Here is a 14117-nt window from a genome sequence, read left to right as displayed (position 1 = left end):
ATGCTGTGCTGTACTCTGCTGTATAGACTGTGGGCCTGATTCAGACCCGTTCGCTATATACGTGCACTCACAAGTGGTCCGATGTTCTGTGTACGCGCATGCACATGCTTCATTCTGCATGTGCGCGAACTACTCACTGCGATCGCATACTGCTCGCTCGCCCTGCAAAGAAAGCCCAGTGTAATGAGTGACAGAAGAGGCCGTTTGTGGGTGGTAACAGGGGCAGGACACTAATAACGGGGGTTGGAGATGCGAACGCAGGCATGCCAGAGTGTTTCAACACCATTTTAGAGGCATGCATAATTAACAGGCAGCGTCATAGTACGCGTCACTTGCCTTTTTTTACACTGATTTCCTTGCAATGCTTGCGGTAGGGTAAAGCTACCTCAAGCACTGCGTTCACATCCAATGGTGCTCGATGTACCAATGTTTTTAATACACTTCCTGGAGATGACGTGGTGCTGGTGGGCGGCTCTGCCTGTGCGATTGGGCGTACGCATACACAATGTGGCCGCTCGCTAAGACATGGTGGGCATGCTTATGCCTTGGCGAGCGATCGCTTCCCATGGCGTCACTTTGACAACTTTGCATACGCATCCAACGAGCGTACGCAGATAGCGAATGGGTCTGAATCAGGCCCAGTGTCCAGTCTCACAAGTCACAAGTGACTGCTAGGTCAATATTTATAGGAGGTGCAAGCTTCTGTAAGCTACGCTGTACTCTGCTGTTTAGGCTGTGGGCCTGATTAATCACAAATTGCAACTGTAACAGCATACACAGATCGCTCGATATAGTGCGTACCGCACATGCATCACAGTGCGCATGCATGAGTTAGCATTGCGATAATTCTGTGATCACTCATGCAGATAGAAAGCCATCGCAGTGTGAGTGATGGGAGGTCAGCATTTGGGGGTGGTGACATGGGAGTGGTCGGAGAAATGCAGGTGCGTCAGTCAGTTTGAGCCCCATTGCAACTCCTTACATAAATTAGCCACTGCATTGGCAGATGCAGGTTGAGAACTCACTGCATGTGACGAGGTTAGCAATTTCTGAGTAAGGTCAGACCTGTAAATGTACGTGAGGGGCCGATGTTACTTTATGTTCCTGATGTATATGCAGGACTGCAAGGTATTACGCATGTGAGATAGCGGTAGTGGGCATCAGGGCTGTAACTAGGGGTGTGTGAGTGGTGCGGCCACACAGAGAGCACCGCCGCTCACCCACAGCTCCTGCATCTGACTAGCAGGATGCCTATAATGGCACCCTGCTGCCAGAATTTCTGCAGCAGTGCCGGCTGGAGCGTCCTTAGGATGCTCCATACAGTCAAAAAGCTGCCCTTACAGCCCCCCCGGGCATTGCTGTAACCACGCCCCCTCCACATGATGTCATACTGAAAGGGCATGGTCCGCACTGGGCACCGCGTGCGCTAGCTACGGCACTGGTGGGCGTCACTATGCTGGCTGCGCAAAAGCTTTGCTTTTGCAATTATTAGCTTATTTTCGCTGCAGACCTGTGTGCGTAATCACAGCTGCAATCACAATAACGATCAGTAGTGAATCAGGCCCTGTGTCCAGACTCACAAGTCACAAGTGGCTGTGCTGCTTAGTCAATGTGTATAGGGGGTGCACGCTGCTGTATGCTGTACTGTACTCAGTTGTATAGACTATGTCCAGACTCACAAGTCACAAGTGGTTGTGCTGCTTAGTCAATGTGTATAGGGGGTGCACGCTGCTGTATGCTGTACTGTACTCAGTTGTATAGACTATGTCCAGACTCACAAGTCACAAGTGGTTGTGCTGCTTAGTCAATGTGTATAGGAGGTGCAAGCTTCTGTAAGCTGTGCTGTATAGGCTGTGGGCCTGATTCATCACGGATTGCAAATGCAACAGCGTACGCAGATCGCTCAATAGTGCGTACTGCGCATGCATCACAGTTTGCGTGCGTGAGTTAGCATTGCGATTGCTCTACGAATACTTATGCAGAAAGAAAGCCATCGCAGTGTGAGTGATGGGAGGTTAGCGTTGCAATCATTAGTATATTTTCGCTGCAGACCTGTGTGCGTAATCACAGCTGCAATCACAATAACGATCAGTAGTGATTCAGGCCCTGTGTCCAGACTCACAAGTCACAGGTGGCTGTGCTGCTTAGTCAAAGTGTATAGGGGTGCACGCTGCTGTATTCTGTGCTGTGCTCTGCTGTATTGGCTGTGTTGTGTCCATCAGTAAACCATTCACGTGCATATATAAGCCCTATGACTCCACACCATGCAGTTTGAATAGAGCTGAGACATAGAAAAATTTAATTAAATAATTGTATTGTTTGTACTGTTTGGTGCACTTTGTTCAGGTGCATATATAAGCCCTATGGCTCCAGTCCACACAGGAATAGAGCTGAGCCATCAAAAAATAAATTAAATAATTGTATTGTTTGTATTGTGGCTCCAGACAACGCAGGAATAGAGCTGCGCCATCAAAAAAATAAATTAAATAATTGTTTGTACTGTTTGGTGCACTTTGTTCATTATTATTATTATTATTATTATTATTATTATTATTATTATTATTATTATTATTATTATCATTTATTTATATGGCACCATAAGTGTTCCGCAGCGCCTTACAAAGTACATAAACCAATAGGTTGAACAGAGACTTACAGTACAACACAGGATGAGGACAAGGATAATATACATTGCTACATTAGCGATCATAACACCCAGATAAGCAACAGAGCATAAGCAACCAAGTGTTAGGTGCTGTAGTGGGGCGTAAGAAGTAGATGAAAGTAAAGTGAGGGGAAGCACAAGAGGGTAGAGGGCCCTGCTCGTAAGAGCTTACATTCTAAAGGGGAGGGGCAGACAAATAGGCGTGTTTCTTTGCATTCAGTCCACACAAGAATAGAGCTGTGACATAACAAAATAAATTAAATAATTGTACTGTGTGGTGCGCTTTGTTCATGTGCATATATAAGGAAAGTCCTGTGGCTCCAGTCCTCTCAGGAGCTGCACCATCAAAAAATATATATTAAATAATTGTATTTTGTACTGTTTGGTGCGCTTTGTTCAGGTGCACATATATAAGCCCTTTGGCTCCAGTCCACGCAGGAATAGAGCTGTGACATTAAAAAAATTAAATAATTGTAGAGTTTGTACTGTTTGGTGCGCTTTGTTTTGTTCACGTGCATGTATACGCCCTTTGGCTGCAGTCCATGCAGGAATAGAGCTGTTGTCACGCTTCGCGTCATGGAGTCCCCTACGGAGGGGCTGAAAGTTGTGGTCCCGGGTTAAAGAAGGAATCAGGGGTGAGGGGCCTGGATGTTCATTCTTCCCATCCCACCTGACCAAGGGTGCGGAGTCTAACCTGCCGGGAGGGGTTCACAGGTGACCCCTCCAAGTGGGATACGGGTTTCAGCTGCGCCCGGCAGGCATGTCGCGGCCCCTTAGTCAGGGATCCGATGTGAGTGTGAGAAAGACACACTGCTATGGCCCACTGGTAGTAAAACTCTGTACCAGTAGTACAAAGTAAACACAATGGAAATACTTCCTGAAGTGTTACTGTGGGAGACCAGAGAAAAGGAATCCACTGAGGAGTAGGTTGTGTAGCTAACACTGGAGGTGAGTGAGGATATGCTGCTGACACGAGGAGAATGAGGATCCGTACTTGTACACTACTATGCGTACCGAGTACACAGCGTGCGAAACCAGACACACCAGAGAGTGGTTCAGTGTTTGTACACAATCATGCATACAGAATACCCAGCGTGCGAATCCAGACACACCGGAGAGTGGTTCAGTGTTTGTACACAATCGTGCGTACAGAATACACAGCGTGCCAATCCAGACACACCGGAGAGTGGTTCAGTGTTTGTACACAATCATGCATACAGAATACACAGCGTGCCAATCCAGACACACCAGAGAGTGGTTCAGTGTTTGTACACAATCGTGCGTACAGAATACACAGCGTGCCAATCCAGACACACCGGAGAGTGATTCAGTGTTTGTACACAATCATGCATACAGAATATACAGCGTGCCAATCCAGACACACCGGAGAGTGGTTCAGTGTTTGTACACAATCGTGTGTACAGAATACACAGCGTGCGAATCCAGACACACTGGAGAGTGGTTCAGTGTTTGTACACAATCGAGCGTACAGAATACACAGCGTGTAAATCCAGACACACCGGAGAGTGGTTCAGTGTTTGTACACAATTGTGCGTACAAAATACACAGCATGTATGCACCAGTAGAGACGACGTTCCAAGAACAGACTGGAATCCGAGTGCAGGGTAAGTGCTGTAACTAGCCACTAGGGCTCAGTACTAGGTTATGTACTGAGTACACTCTGGGGTTCTTGTCACAGGGCAAGCACCAGAGTAGTGCTCTGGGAATCTGTACTGAGAGATGTACAGAGAACAGACTGAAATCCGAGTGCAGGGTGAACACTGTAAATAATCTCTAGGGCTCAGTACATAGGGGAAGTACTGAGTACACACTGGAAAAAACGCTGGGAAGAGTTTCTGGAAGATTGTGTGTGAAGCCTGGAACGAAGCAAGCAGCAACCATCTAGGAAATATCCAAGTTGATCAGGCAACTTCCTGTTACCTGGAGTCCTGTTTATACCTCCAGGTAGCAATCCATTGGATGAGCAAGTCAACTGAGAACTGACACAGCTACCACTGGATAAGGATCTATCAGGTGATTCAGCCAAGATGGCTGCGTCCATGACCACAGCTGCAGAAACTCTGATATGGATAATTGCGTGGAAGTCACCTGGACTCCAGGGAGAATACTCAGTAAGTCACCTACTGCTGCACCTGATGTCTCACTGCTCTCGCTAGTGAGGGGAAGCCAGCACTGCGGTAATAAGTAACAGCTGATCCCAGGCAGAATCCTGACAGCTGTGACATCAAAAAAATAAATTAAATAATTGTATTGTTTGGTGCGCTTTGTTCACGTGCACATATAAGGCAATCCTTGTTGCTCCAGTCCACGCATGAATAGAGCTGCGCCATCAAACAAATAAATTAAATAATTGTATTGTTAGTACTATTTGGTGTGCTTTATTCATGTGCATATATAGTCCATGCAGTAATTTGCAAATTCAAAAATGGATAACATTCAATTTAGAGAAGAGCAACCAAATACTGTCGCTGCAGCTGCTGCCACCAGTCATGATGACGATGCTAGTCTTTCAACGTCCTCTAATAATGCCGATGCTCAATGGCATAGAGGGTCTAAGTCAGGGCATCTAAAATAAAAAAAACAATATACAGTGCTAAAGAAAAAAACACATCTAAGGGAAAGTGAGGTTCATAAAATTGCCAACATGCCATTCACCACACACAGTGGCAAGGAAAGACTGGGGCCTTATTTTTTATTTAAGGCAGTAGAACAAACTGTGTTCAGAAACAGAAATATCACAAATCCCTATTCAGGATTCCTTAGAAGAATCCCTCAGCGCTCATCCCAGAAGGGAACCAAGAAGACTAGTATTTAAAAAAAAACTACTGACTATGAAACAGTCCTTTGCAAGGGGAAGCAAGTATGACAGCTCTCACCCAGTCATGCAGCGGATCACTGATGCCATCACTACTATGCTAGTATTAGATCTACGTACAATGGGCCTGATTCAGGTTGGATTGCAAGTGCGATCACTGCTGCAATTATGCACGCAGTTTCACTGCGAAGATATGCAAATCCTCTGCAATGACTATGTTGTTGCAGCACAACATAAGGATGCCCACCTTATCATACACAAATCTGTAATTCTTAGCAAGACTGCGAAAACATCAGTAACATTGAGTACAATCGGAGCCTCACGCACACTTACACAAGGTCAGACCTTACCCAGAAATTGCTAACTTTCCAGTACGCAGTGAGCACTCAAGCTGCGTATGCAATCGCAGTGGCTAATTTATGCACGCCCCTGCAACTGCGTTCACTGGCATGCCTACGTTTCTCCAACCAGATCCCCGTCACCTTCCACAAATGGTACTTCCTGTCAATCACTCTGCAATGGGTCTGCGTAGTCACTGCACTCACAGTCCCGATCGCAGTGAGGCATTTGCGCACTATGATGTATACGCATGCGCAGTATGCAACAATTGGCCGTCTGCGTACGATGTTGTAGTTGCGATCCAACATGAATCAGGCCCAGTATCCGCCTTTAATGCAGTGGGTTTCACACAGTTAATTGAGGACCTGTGTCCCCGGTACCAAATTCCATCTCGGTTCCATTTTATCCAAAAAGCCAGGACGCTAAAAAAAAGCTAATTATTGGCCTACTAAATGCCATAACATGACTGTGACAGCCCACTTGGTGGGTGATTCTCCTTTAGTAGCAGCAGCAGTATCTAAGCAGCCCCAGTTCATTCAGAGACAGGCTACTCTGTGTATCACTGACTTCACTAAGAGACATAACACTGACAACCTCTTAGAAAATGTCAGCAAAATGGCTTACTCCACTTGGACACTGCTCAGGATTTGTGACTTCTGACAATGCCACCAATATTGTGAGAGCATTACAGCTGGGTGAATTCCAACATGTCCCATGTTTTGCTCACACAGTCAACTTGGTGGTACAGGGTTAACAGGGGTGTGCAGGAGATGTTGTCTATGACCCGAAAAATTTCGGGACATTTTCGCTATTCAGCCACAGCATGCAGGAGACTGCAGCAGCTGCAAGAACAATTGAATTTGCACTGCCACCAACTGAAGCAAGAGTTGTTAATCAGGTGGAATTCCACCCATTATATACTTCAGCAGATGGATAAACAGCAAAAAGCCATCCACAGCTATACAACAAGCCCTGACATTGGGAGAGGATAGGGGGTGTTCCTTAGTCCAGTGCAGTGGAGAATGCTTTCCATCTTGTGCAAGGTGTGGAAACCCTTTAAAGTAGCCACCTGTGAAGTGAGTTCAGACACTGGCGGCTTGAGTCAGGTGATTAACCTAATTAGGCTTTTGAGAAATCAGCTCGAGAAATTGAAGGAGGAGATTTTGTCAGACTTGTAAAATCAAGTCCTTTGTTCTCTTTGCCAGGATCCAAGGGTTGCCAATATCTTAAAATCAGATCACTACATTTTGGTGACTGCGCTGGATTATATGTTGTGTCTTTCTTTCCAACTGACCCAAATCTTAAGAGATGCAAAGATCTCCTGGTGAGCAATTTGGCAGCTCAAGTGGTACATGACACTATGAAATCTCCTCCAGTTTCTCCATCAGCTGCCAGGAAAAAACTCACCTTTCCTAAAAGACCCAGTGGTGATACAGAGGAGTCAATTTGTGACATCTAGTCAGGTCTAAAAGAATTGCAAAAAATGTATTACATTGCTACTGCGACTGCATCTGATAAGGTCACCATCCAAGGATTGGTGGAGGATTATTATCGTGACACCATACACATACGCATGTCACAGAGTCCCTTTGACTACTGGAAAGACAAAAAGGCAATTTGGAGGCCCTTGTACAGACTGGCTTTGCATTACCAGAGCTTTGCATGACCTAAGCTTTGCATTACCACACCCTCCACTGTGCACTCAGAAAGAGTTTTCAGCACAGCTGGAGCCTTATCAATGATCGGCATAGGAGGCTACCTCCTCAAAATGTGGAAAAGTTGATGTTCATCAAAATGAACTTGAAATTCCATGAAGAAGTCCTTTACCGCCAATTACATAAAAAAATACAGAGATACCTGTAAAGGTGGATTCCAGTGAGGATTAATTAATATTGTGTGGGGATGATATATACACTGGTGAGGGTGAGGAATCGGATAAGGAGAATGACCTCTTCCAGTTCCAACTGTAGAGATGATTCACAATAGTGCTGCCTTATGCCTATTGGTAGCTTGTTTTGTGGGGGCCCAAACAAACCAATCACTTCAGCCACATGTGGCAGTCCCTGTTGCTGAAGTGATTTGTTTGTTAAACTATGCATGTCCTGTTTAATATATACAACATAAGGGTCGGTGGAAGGGCCCAAGGACAATTGCATCTTGCAGGACAATTGCATCTTGCACCTCTTTTCTTTGCATTATGCGCTGTTTGGGGCATTGCTGACTGACATTTTTATAATTTATTAAATGCCATCCTGTCTGCCACTGCTCTTGTGGCTGTTTCATAGATGTCCTATATTTTTTTTAAACAGCCGTGCGTTTACGCCGCTGCTCTGTCACTTACTCTTTTTTGTTTCATACTTTATTTCAACTAAAATCACAAATAGATATACTTGCAAAATACTCTTATGCCTTTTTCAACCTTGATTTGTACATGCCAATCTGGTTGCCTTTTTTCTTAAACTTTTATTCCAATGTGTAACAACAGATGGCCTAGATCATAACAGCCATGTTTGGTCAGATGCAACTCAAGCACCAAATGGAGAAGATATTTTTTGATGGTATCTAGAGATGTTCTCCTCCCTCCCCTCCCAGCCTTTCCATACATAATCCCAGAAGCACGATGATGAGAGATTTAATACCAGACTTTAATAATCCCTTTGCCCCTTCCTGTTCAGAGCTTCTGTTTTGTGTGCTGTCACATTAATAGTTCTTCCACCCGTTCAAGAATCGAAATGGGCAGGTGTGACACCAGCATTTCTCCCGTCGGTAGGAGGGCCCAAGGATAATTCCATCTTGCACCTCTTTTCTTTGCATTATATGCTGATTGGGGCTTTGCTGACTGTCTTTTTGTGTAGATGACAAACATATTGTTATAGTTTATTAACCTGACATCCTGTCTGCCACTGCAGTGCCATCCTCTTTCCTAGATGTGCCATGTTGGTAATTGAACTGCCACAGCCGCTGAAATCTTCTACATGCAGTTGGTGAATGCTAAAAATGTCCAGAAATTTTTATGGCCAAAGACAGTATCTCGTGCATGCCCCTTTCATTTTTATTGGGTGGGAAAAACATGGGACATGTTCACCCAGTTGTAATTATTAATTTCTGCCCTGGTAGTCTAGTGTGAGCTCTCCTTACGGTGGCCCTGTGTGAAATGGTGCTCAAATCACCGTGAGAGGGACTTCTATCAAATCCAATACCCAAGAAGTCCAACGCTGGGATAATGACATTTTGAATCAGAGCCTGGCGGGAAAACCTCCCTTCTCCCTCATATATTTGCTATGGAATCCAAAACTTAAATTAAATTTACTATGAATCAACCTTCCTTTCCCTGCCTTCAACTACATACATACTCCATCTCCCTCAGGCTTCTTCATTAATAAAAACATTTGTTTCCTGATGTGCCATGTTGGAAGTTGAACTTCCAGAGCCGTTAACTCTTCGACATGCAGTTGCTAAATGCCTTAAATGTCCAGAAATGTTTATGACCACAGACTGCATCTCCTGCATGCCCCTTTAATTTGGAAAAAATATTCTGAACAGCCAGGTTGATTTTGTGGGCAAAACATGGGACATGTTGTTCACCAATACTCTCCCTTCCTCCCTCATAAATTTGCTTCGGAATAAAAAAATTACATAAAATTTACCACGAATCAACCCTTCCTTTCCCTGTCTTCAACTACATACATACTCCATCTCCCTCAGGCCTCTTCATTAATGAAAAGATTTGTTTCCTGATGTGCCATGTTGGAAGCTGTGCCACCCACTGCTGCCGCTTAGCTTAGTCAGCCAGCTGGCTTGATGCAACCTTTTGGTCTAAACTGGATAAAAACAATATTGTAAGTTGTGAGGTGGTCAAAACTGACTGGAAATTAGTGGAAATTAATGTTATTGAGGTTAATAATACTATAGGATCAAAAAAAAGGCTCAAATGATGTTATTTTAGCTTTTTTTATAAATCGTTGGAAACAAAACAAAATCAAAACCAGACGACGAATCAGGACCAAAACCAGCAAAAATGGACCGGCGTACATCTCTACTATTAGTATACTGCTGCCATTTGTCAGATTGTAATGAGATCATCTTCCTTAGCAATCTTGCTTGTGGAAAATAAATGTATGCAATTAGAGTGTGTGTACAGCAGTGAAAGTAGGCAGGTACGGAGTACTATTAAGAAATTAGAGGTGGGTATACTGTATCACCTGACCACTTTAGTGCTGTGGCACCGCCATTATCTCCACACTGCACCATGAAGCATGTCATAGTGCTCGATGGCGTGACAGCTACTGGCTGCTGCTAGGGCTGCCGGGAGTGCGACACTGACAACACAATATCATGTCACGCTCCCTGCCCTCGCTGCATGCCCCCAGAGTGGCTATAAATGGGGGGGGGGGTGTTGCATGGACAGACCCCCAGTGCCATATGGCCACACCCCTCCTGATGCATGGTCATTCCCATTTTTGCATACCTATAAAAACATTTTTACTTGTACCACTGGCTATGTACTGATGTTAGTGTGTAATAAACACAATAACAGAAATGTATTTGCAGTGTGTTTATATCAAGTAAGTACATTAAAGATAATTTTACTGTTTTATGTACATTAAAGTGTGTATAGCACTAAGTTGCAAAATAGTCTGCAAAATAGTCTGCCCATACTTCTCATTATTATAGTGCACCTATCATAATTTTCTGATTTAGTTGTGTATCAGAGATTTCAGAAATGTATTTGGATTTTTATGCAAATGAGTTGGGGAGGGGTCAAAAAGGACACTAGTAAAAGTAGAGACTCCCTTTGATTACAGTTTACCCAGGACTGTGCCTTTTTTCAATAAAATAATTGTATTTGTCTAAATATGCATTTCTAATGCACCCAAATGAAAGGACAAAAATAAACAAATACATAAAATATTCCCAGCCATTCCCATCGTCTGCTTACACATGTCCGAGGTGACGGTCTTACCTGTCTGGTCTTTAGACTATTGGCTGGTGAGTGACATTGAGTTTCCCTTTATTTCTTAGATGTACATTTTGATTTATTTTAGCAATATGGGTTTATATGGGCATGTGTTAAGGCACTTCTGCTAAGTGGAGCGTAATGTTTACCATTAAACATAGTGGCCAAGGTTCGATCACTCATGTCTTCCAGGAATGTCCAACAGTTTTGTGTGACAAAGTAGGCTCTGCAGTCTTCTCCTACTTTGGGAAGGTCTCAGTATATGCTCAGTGTCCACCACCTAAAAGTCATTAGAATGGTCCACGCATCACGGAGTATAATCCGGTGCATTATTGAAGATACCTTTCCTTCTGCATGGGCACCACCACCCATGTCTGCCCAATTCTACCCATCAAAAGGGGCACAATGTCTACCCCAGTGGTCAGGGAACAGGGGTAAATTACCCCACATGGGGTAAAAATTAAATTCCTGGGGTAATGGACGGACAGCAGGGCATGCATATGAATCATTCTATAATATAGAATGATTCATATGTATGCCCGGCTGTGCCGCAGGGAGGCTCGTAAGGCCCTGCGGAACACTTGTGGTGCCATATAAATAAATTATAATAATAATAAGCCGGACGCCCGCTGAGATGTTATTACCATCGGGCGCCCGGTTCCTTCCCTGCAGCGCCGCGTTAGCCGGAGGCTGGAGTTCTCCTCTGAACTCCAGCTTCTGCCTCAATCATGACGTCTCTCCCATAGTTCCGAGGAGCAGCCGGGTGGACATGACGGCGGTGGATGCAGGAGCAGGGATTAAGGTAAGTGGTTTTTTTTGTACAAGCGGCACAACAGGGGCATTATATGGGGGCACTACTATATGATTTCCTTCCTTTCAAATCAAGGGGGTAACGTCGGCGTATCTAAATATATTTTGGGGTAAAAGGTAAAAAAGTTCCCTGACCCCTGGTCTACCCTGTTGTCACACTATGGGCCTGACGCTGAGCGCTCGCAAGCGGGTCGATGTTGCCCAAGTGCGCATGCGCACGATGGAGGCGGCTCCATCGTGCGCATGCGCGAGACCCGAATAACCAAGCCGTCGTTATGTGTCTTGCACCAAACGGGGCGTGCTGTCGATGGTGATTGACAGCACGCCGCCTTTGGTGGGGGTGCCGGTGGCGTGGCTGCCCAGATGGAGGCGTTCCCATGGTGATGACTAGTGATGTCAGCGGGAGTGCTTTTGATAGAGCCAAAAGCACTCCAGGGCTTGCGGCAGCGAGACCCTGCTGCAGGGTCTCGTCGCAAGCCCGATGGTCGCGATGGTCTTGACCATCGCGACCATCATTTTGGCCACTCGCTATAGCTGTGGGTGGTCATCCACAGCTATGCGAGCGGCCAGGAGGCCGCTCCAAAAAGGAGCAGGAACGGTCCTGATTCAGAGCGAGCTCTCTGTCAGAGCGTCCGGCTCCGAATCAGGGCCTATATTTGTAAGAAGAAGGTTTAGTCATTATGCCTCTCGTTGGGGTTGAAGTCAGTTCAATTAATTCTTATGGGTTATAAGGGAAAATCTACAGACTTATACCATAATGCCCCTGTAACACACCTGTGTGGGGTTTTCATAGTGCTGGACCAGGCATAGAAAAATTACTTCTATACAGCAATAAGTTGACTTTTTACCTTGTAACCATATCCTTCTCTTTCTATTAGAGAATCCAGCTGAAGACTGTATTGCCACCTGCAGTGAGTACTGTAGATAGAGAGGAGGACATGCATGCAATGCTTCACATTCATTCTTACTATGTATAGGATAGACATAGGGGGTCATTCAGACCCGCTCGCGAGCGCAGGACGCTCGCAAGCGGGTCAATGTTACCCCAATGCGCATGCGCACGACGGAGGGAGCTCCGTCGTGCGCATGCGCGAGACCCGGACAGCGACAGCCAAGCTGTCGCTCCAGGTCTCGCACCAAAGGGGGCGTGCTGTCGATGCTGACTGACAGCACGCCCCCTTTGGTGGGCGTGCCGGGGGCGTGGCTGCCAGACGGAGGCGTTCCCATGGGAACGCCTACCGTCTGGGTCCGGCCCCACTGACATCACTAGTGATGTCAGTGGGAGTGATTTTGGCTCTGATAGAGCCAAAATCACTCCAGGGCTTGCGGTCACCGAGACCCTACCGCAGGGTCTCGTCGCAAGCCCGATGGTCGCGATGGTCTTGACCATCGCGACCATCTTTTTGGCCGCACGCATATGCTGTGGGTGGTCACCCACAGCTATGTGAGCGGCCAGGAGGCCGCTAAATTTTTAGGTAGGAGGGCACTGATTCAGAGCGAGTGCTCTGGTCAGAGCGTCCGGCTCTGAATCAGGCCCATAGTGCGGTATCCAATTAGCCCCGAACATAGTTCAGGAGCTAATGGATAGCTGCAATCAGTGAAAAACAGGGATTATCCCCGTTTTTCAACAATGTTTTTTATCACCCTATCCTATTATTTTGGTCGAAATAATAAGATAATTCTCCTGAAAACACATAGGACCCGCGATAAGCTCACGGACCTATGTGTTTTCTCCATTTAGGTGGTGAAAAAATGGCACTTAGGTCCTGAAAAATATCCACGATAAGTTCCGGCGTCGGGCGGCACTTCAGGGCTAATGGCAAAGCCTCACCATGATCAATTAGCAGTGCTACTTTAGCGCTGCTAATTGGATACCCCCGATAGTCATCTTATGGCATCCACCACAGTGCTAAACATTGCAGCCTGCAGCAGCAGCTATCTGTGGTATAAAATGTATACAGGTCAGACATACATATACCCCAGTAAGTCTTTTTGCTCCAATTTGCTGGTTTAAATCGTTGAATTGAGATTAATTTCAACCAGTTTTCAAGCTCAAAGGGCTTTTTTAGGGAGTGGTAACAGCTTTGTAACTTTCCACAAAGTAGTGATCACCCCTTTATATCATGGTAACAATCTCACTCATAAACAGGAATCCATTAACAGTCTTTTCATCTTCAACTCCCTTACGCTCCTTGGCATCTCCAAACCCTGGCTCTCCCTCTGACACCCCTTCCCTTACAGCTGTCACACTCCCAGATACAGAGATAGACAATGCAGTGACCTACCATCCTACTCACTCCCTACTACACCTTCTGGGTCTTTCCCCATGATTGCTCTCTCTCCTTCTCCTTCCAGATGCACTCCATTCATCTCTATTCAAGTCACCTTCACTTTACACTGTAAGCCCTCCCATGGGAAGGACCCTTTGTCCTCATTGTCTAATCCTAGCACTGTCCCTGCCACCAATGCTCATTTCTTTCCCTGTCTCCTTATTACCCACCGGGGACTCT

The sequence above is a fragment of the Taudactylus pleione genome, unplaced genomic scaffold (genome assembly GCF_031769625.1).
Source record: "Taudactylus pleione unplaced genomic scaffold, aTauple2 ptg000064l, whole genome shotgun sequence".
NCBI lineage: Eukaryota > Metazoa > Chordata > Amphibia > Anura > Myobatrachidae > Taudactylus > Taudactylus pleione.
The sequence above is the reverse complement of the archived record's forward strand: the minus strand, read 5'-3'. Positions refer to the sequence as shown.